At 37.8% G+C, this 7,325-nt stretch overlaps 1 long non-coding RNA gene across 1 annotated transcript; it reads right to left on the bottom strand.

Moving 5' to 3' along the window:
• Positions 1 to 1,467: 1,467 nt before the first annotated feature.
• LOC142469035 (uncharacterized) lies at positions 1,468 to 3,418 on the bottom strand. Its single transcript, XR_012788946.1, has 3 exons — positions 3,393 to 3,418; positions 2,083 to 2,202; positions 1,468 to 1,886 (listed from the first exon to the last, which is right to left on the bottom strand). It is a non-coding gene; the product is annotated as an uncharacterized LOC142469035 (long non-coding RNA).
• Positions 3,419 to 7,325: the final 3,907 nt, after the last annotated feature.

Here is a 7,325-nt window from a genome sequence, read left to right as displayed (position 1 = left end):
CAGTAACTAATATAGCACGTGCCATTGCGTGCTCATTTACATGTGAATTCCCAAAATGCATAGCTGCAGTGGAAGCAATTGATGGTGGGCGATGATGGGGAACAACAGGATAGTACACATGTGTAACACATGTTAATCAGAAATTATTACTAGCTACAGGTACAGAACAGAAATATGTAGAATATTATTGTGTATTTTATTTATTTTACTCCGACAAACATGACATTACTGCCTATTTTAAGCATGCATCAAATATATTGCATGCAACGGCCTACAAACATCACTTGCACTAACACATCTATAGTTGTTTATGAAAAGGTCCATTTTTGCTTTAACTCATATACAGACAGCATAATGAGGCACACGTATCATATTTTATGTCATTGTTTTCATAACTTAAAAACTGCACACGACTATTTAGCTCATCTACCATTGTGTTAAAGCAGCTGCAATTAATATCTCATCACAGCATACACTTCAACAGAGGGGGTGGGGTTCAGCACACACACTAATTGCAGCCTCATTTTAGGGTCAACTTAGTTCACACCATTTTCACCTGTTTCAAGTAATTGAAAGGTGTGGCTGATCAGGCTTTTTGGGGAAGGGAATACCGTTATTACAACCTGACTAGCACAACTGAAGTTAATCACACTCATTTGAAAGCTTCACTTTAGCTACTAAATGCCCCAACAACTCATTACTTATAAAAGCGTACGTCACACATTAGTTCACTCATATCTATAGTTGAACTACTATCAAAGACACATTATCACACACTGCATGTGTTGTCTTGTTGAGTCACAGCCACATTCAGGTGTGCCACATCTTCGATTAATGTACCACACATATCCTCTACCAAAAACAACACTTTTTGCAATATGACCACCTTCATGATAACCATTGTGAATGGTCATCTCATGATAGTTATGTACATTATGATACTGATATCACTACACAACATATGATTTTAAGGTACAAATTTAATCTATTTATCCTCACGCATTACTGCAGAAACATAGTATGTTGTATGTTAGGGAACTCAAAACTTCTAAGTACACAGGCATGTACAGTGTTATTACAACTATTTATGTTCACTTTCACACACATTTTCGGTTAAGCAACTGATGTTGTTAGTTAATCATAAATACAGAACATACAATAAGTGTTTGTTCAATATTTACACATGTAAATGTCAAACTTATGTTATTGTTATATATAGTTGCCCCTGGAGGACATGTGTCACCTGAGATGGAACAAGTGTCTTCACCTGGGTCAGCCAGCTCAACACAACTACAAGGTGAGTGTATCAGTTGGTGGCCATATAATATGTGCTCTTCTATATGTTATGTTGTCATGTTCATTATTTGTTTTGCACATCTTCTTTAAATAGGATTACTTAGTGTCAGTGAAAATTAAGTGTAAGGCAACATGTATTGTGTTAGTGATGTGAACTATCATGTAGGACTTCTGAGTTTAGAGCAACTTTTCATTCATTCATATTTCATACTGAGTCCAAACATTATTCGTAAGTCAAGGTAGTTTTTAATGTGAGGTTATAAAACGTATGCTAACATGTTAGGTGTTACTTAGGACACAGTACAATTACATAGTAACACAGCATACATTAACATGCCATTTAATAATGTGTACATTTCTTTTTAGAACATCATGGTGATGAGGATGATGAGGATGATGAGGATGACGCCGCAGAAGAGACTGAAATACAATCAAGTGACCATGAAGAGGTGCCAATAGAAACTGTTGTACCGCCAAATCGTCCATCAACTTCCACATACGATGCAATTGTAGCTTCAGAGGGAAAAATAGTGGACGCAGAAAATCGTCGCCATTCAGACATGATGACAGTGCTGGAAAGGATGATTGGACTGCAGGAAGAAACAGTATCACAATTGGCACATCTCCACAGAGTCTTCATTGAAGTGCCTAAACAGTTGCAAAAAATCAACACCTCATTCGAAGCATTAGTTGTTCAGCAAACCCAAGCTAATTACTGGAGAATGACTAATGTACCCCAATTCAACACCTCACAGGCTGGATCATTACATGCTGGCCACTTCTCACCACATTCATCTGATCTTCAGTCACCAGGTCCCAATGTTACCGGTCAAGTAGCACACATTGGTGTGCAGGTTCCTGACGACATCCTACCGCTGCCATCTGTACTACATCACCAGCTGACACCTACAAAGGAGGCCACAAAAACACAACAGCACAAGCAGTTAGTACTGACCAGGAAAGATGAAACGGACCAACCATGTGTTGTGCACGGTGTACCAACTTGCTCACATGTGTCACTGCCCACAAGCCCTGTTGGTGAACAGTCACTGCCCAAAAGCCCTGTAGGTGAGTCACTGCCCACAAGCCCTGTAGGTGAGTCACTGCCCAAAAGCCCTGTAGGTGAGTCACTGCCCACAAGCCCTGTAGGTGAGTCACTGCCCATAAGCCCTGCCCGTGAAGTGCCAGAGGCCACTCAAAGTGGCTCTGTTGTGGCGAAAGTTGGTGGCAAACGGAAAAACAAAAAATGCAAGAGACAACAAGCAGGCCTGTTACTCGCTCACAAAAGGAACAAAAAAAATAAATGTTATAATTCACTCAATATGTCTCTGCCCTTGTTTTGTTGACTTCACATTATCTAATTAATATTGTATGTATGCTGAAGACTGTGTTGTTTCCAAACTTTCAACTATGTTCTTGTACACGTGAAGTTTTGGAAATGTTAACACTCAATTAATGAATAGTGTTATAAATATTTATGTATTAATCGTCTGTTCAGTAATGGTCCACCTGGAACCAGTTGCAAAGTTTAGAGAAGCTGCCATTGACTTTGCAGCAAAACATTGCATTTGGGTGTGTTAATTGATGTAAGAATTGCATATGCATATTAGTCACATGCAATTATAAAAAACACCTAAGTAACTGCAAACATCTTTCTTGTACGTGTACAGCAGGATTATGTGTAAATTATTACTTACCTTTGCCTTGCTTGTTTCAATAACATCTCAGAATGTATAATAATATATATACACACACACACACACACTGAGTGTGTGTGTGTGTGTGTGTGTGTGTGTGTGTGTGTGTGTGTGTGTGTGTGTGTGTGTGTGTGTGTGTGTGTGTGTGTGTGTGTGTGTGTGTGTGTGTATATATATATATATATATATAGTACTATATAAACTGGTATACATGTATTTTACAAACTAATACACTTCATGCTTCCTTGTGAAAGCACACTATTTTAATAATACAGGCATAATGTTTGAGAAATATCCTAAGTATGAGACTCTAACAGTATTGTGCTTAAACAAATGTTTATTACTTCATTCAATCATGTTTCTCACCATTTAAATAGGTTTCATACAAGGTATACTTACTGCCATCAATGTTGTGTGTACTCCTGCAATATTAAAAAAAATAAAATATAATATATAAATATATATATATTTTTATAAGAGAGATATATTTAGATATATATATATACACACGTATTTAAACTCATGCAGACAGGGAGTTAACCAGACTTTCACATACACACAGAAATGTAAGCGGGGAAAAAACATTTCTTTTTGCAGGTGTGTATTTATACTGATATGCCTGGCTAAGAACTATTTTCACACAGTGTTCTTTGTTAGTTTTCAAAAAAACACTATGTGAAGGAATTCAAAGTGTAGGGATGTTTTTCACAAACGAGATAAAAGAAGGAGAAATGTTTCTCCCACAGTCCCATATCACGAACCACAAATGTTAACCCAATTAGAAAAACAAATCCAATTGGCGTTTGAAATAAGGAGTCAAAGTAGTTAGTTTTGTTGACCTTGACAAGGAAAAACAGGAGTTTGTTAGCCATTCAGCACATTCATTTTGATGAGCAAATAACACAGACCTGCACACAGCTTTTGTGCTACTCAGACATGGCTGATGAATTCGTTAACAATATTAATCCCCTTTTAGGGTATAAGTACATGATCTGTGAAGCCATCTTGAACAGTCGCGGACAGAAAGCAAGCACACGTCAAATCGATGATTTCATTCGAGCAAAATATCCTTATTACCAAGACCGTAAGCATGCACGGAATTTTAATTCCTCAATAAGATTCACTTTATCAAGTAATGACTTTTTTGAACGTGACCAGGATAAGCTACAACACACCTATGGTTTCTGGAAAATTGCCCCGGAAAAAAATTTCTCCTGAAAGACGGCACTTATATTGTCGTGAAAGGCATATTTATTCCTAATGGCAATAGCAATGTATCCGCTACTACTGATCCGTTTGAATCGATACGTGCTGCAATATCTGCAGCCTCCATTCCTGAAACCCACATTGTACAAGAACAAAAGTACTATGATTATGTACCAAGCCTTTCAGCTGAAAATGCATTGGAATGGGAACCCGAAGAAATGAACCTACCTCCCGACCAATTATTTGAAGAAAGCAGTGGCGATTCCTATGAGCGCATCCTGGAGGAGATATGTGTCATACTGGATTCAGCGGTTGGGTCAAGCGTGGATGAAAATGCCTTGCATTTCTGGAGCGACCAGTTGCAGCCAGGCGAAGAGTTAATTCTAGAAGAATGGTAAATATAACAATCGTTATGCGTTGACTCTGCGTTTAAATTTTTTTTTTTTTTGTAACCACCATTTTCACTTTCAATGCGTGGATACAGCGTAACATTGCAGACTGCATAACATGTAGCGATCACAAACAAATTGTTTCCTAATACAATATAGTAGAACCTGAAAGAGTAGTACACATTGCTGACGGAATATATATACGTACTTTCCTATCCCTTTAAACATATTAGCAACATTTATCCATAACTCTAACACATACCTGTTTTGTTATCATGCAACATCTACAACATTGAAAACCGGGTCCACCACGTATGACGTGGGACCCTTGTCATGGCCCAAGGCGTCCTTAAAAAGGATTACGGATGTAAGTCCCGCCCCCAAGCGACGTGCGCGCCTCAAAGCCTATTGGCTGTCATGTTTTGTTATAGTAACGGTAACTGCAGTGTGTGATGCGTGCGGCTCAGTGTTTGTAGGCGTACCCTGGGCGTTAGCCGAATGTTAATTGAGTGGGAGGAGTGTTAGCGTGCGTTTCACGCTGGCTTAACATGACGTCACACGTATTGCATTTGCGCATTGTGTTATCGGCCGTGCTTTCTGTTCAAACACGTCTGTTTAAAAAGAATACAGATGTACTCGTTTAGAACGAATGTAGTTTCGTCTTCATTGTATTTGAAATAAAGATGTTATGTTTACTGGTATTTTCAACATGTATTGAACGCACAACGTACGCTTTGTTTTGCGCATGCGCTAACAGTTAGTGGAGCCAAGCGTGAAGTGCGTGCGCACACTAAGATGTGCGCGCACATCTTTCAGTATACAGGCAACGTTCACTTCATATACATAGTTATGCCTGCTACAAATTTAAAGAAACATTACATACTGATGAACACTTTTACTTCTAACATATAAGTGACTGACGTGTGTATCTACACAATCATATAGAGCTGCGTAGCGCGTTGTCACGGATACATATCTAGTAAGGTGCCATCTTTGACCATCATGTGTTTGCTGTATTTCAGAGATGTCGGGGAAGATACAATCGGATGAATGTATGATTTCAGAAGAGTCTACCTTTATATGAGATGATTGTGAGGAGGAGCCACCGACTACTATACTACATATGGAACTAATTTTATATTGCTTGCAGCGCTTATTAACAAACAATTAAAAAAGTGATACCCTTATGCCTATATTGCATAAGCACTTAATTAACATAATGATGTTGCAAAATAGTGCCTCTTGAATTTTTCCTGAGTGTTCTTTAATGACTACTAACATTTTATGACATGGTGTGTTTTTTATATAACAACCATTCCCACTCTGCTAACACATTTGTGTATTCTATTGTGTAATGGAACGTATGACTGTCGAAACTATGTAACAATAATAATAATAATAATATGAGCATGTTCATGTATAGGGCTGCTAGTTGTACGCAGCGATTTACAGACACATGTTTCAGCCTGAGGTCCCTGGCCCGTGGAACGTACAAATGTTTTTTTGCCGCATGAGGCACAGGGAGATAAAGTGACTTGGCCAAGGTCACAAGGAGCCCACACCGGGAATTGAACCAGACTCCCCTGCTTCAAACTATCAGTGCCAGTGTGTGTCTTTACTCACTGAGCCACTCCTTCTCCCAATGTAAAGGACACTTACAACCAAGTAGCCATTTATTTTTTAAATCTCTTGTTACATGGGTATGTAGATAAAATGGTTTGGGACTGTAGCAAATAATGTTACTGGCCAGATGTTATGGTCCCCTCCAATGCATGATGTTCTGAATATGACATCACCATCATGTTATGAAGTACGTTTCTGTGTATATTTCATTAACCTAACTAACTATAGTTTACGGTGTTTATTAATCGTTTAAAAATACATAGTACAGTCAATATGATGATATAAGCTACCATAATAAAGCTGGTGTTATCTTTTGTCGGTGTTATACATGGATCCTACACCAATTGATAGAGACACAAACAGTTGTCTTAAAAAGTGTGTCTATGCTAGTGATGAATGTGCTCCCGTAAGTAAACAAATAAGTATAGTTATCCCCTTTTCTCCAAACACCTCTATATTACATTAATGGAAATTATAAGGAAACATACATAAAATGTGATGAAATGTGAGTAATCATTTTCTAATACAATGCACATGAAACCTCAAGAGTAGCTAAATGCATATACAGTACATGATACAGAAAGTACATATATGTAACATTTGTGTTTAAACCAATATGTTGGGTTTTTATTTCCAATAATTATAGGAAGATTGAGGTAGCCACATCTTATGAGAGATGTCAGCAAATATACATACCATGATCAGTCATACTGCAAATATACCTATAATGCAAAGGAAAAATATATAAATTGCAAACATTGACATGCCATCTTCAGTACCGTAAAGAACACATCAAAGTGTGTATTTGGTGTTACATGTGCAACACCATGTATATTTAATGACATTCAAAATGTAAATCAGCCTGGTGTACACATCATCTGGATGTACATGTTACACTGCACCAATAACATAGTATGTAAGCATACTAGAAGCATGAATGATTATGGGCATAATATGTGTTTTGTCTTAGCATAAGGAATAACACAATGCTAAAATATTATTGCTTTGTTACCCCACTTGTATTGACATACACACAACTAAAGTACAATTGAAGAGGGATTCTATAACCTGTGCAACAATAACATACCGGTGCCACATCCCTTTGTGCACACAG

The sequence above is a fragment of the Ascaphus truei genome, chromosome 1, assembly GCF_040206685.1.
Source record: "Ascaphus truei isolate aAscTru1 chromosome 1, aAscTru1.hap1, whole genome shotgun sequence".
Classification (NCBI taxonomy): Eukaryota; Metazoa; Chordata; class Amphibia; order Anura; family Ascaphidae; genus Ascaphus; species Ascaphus truei.
This window is presented reverse-complemented; position numbering and strand designations above follow the sequence as displayed.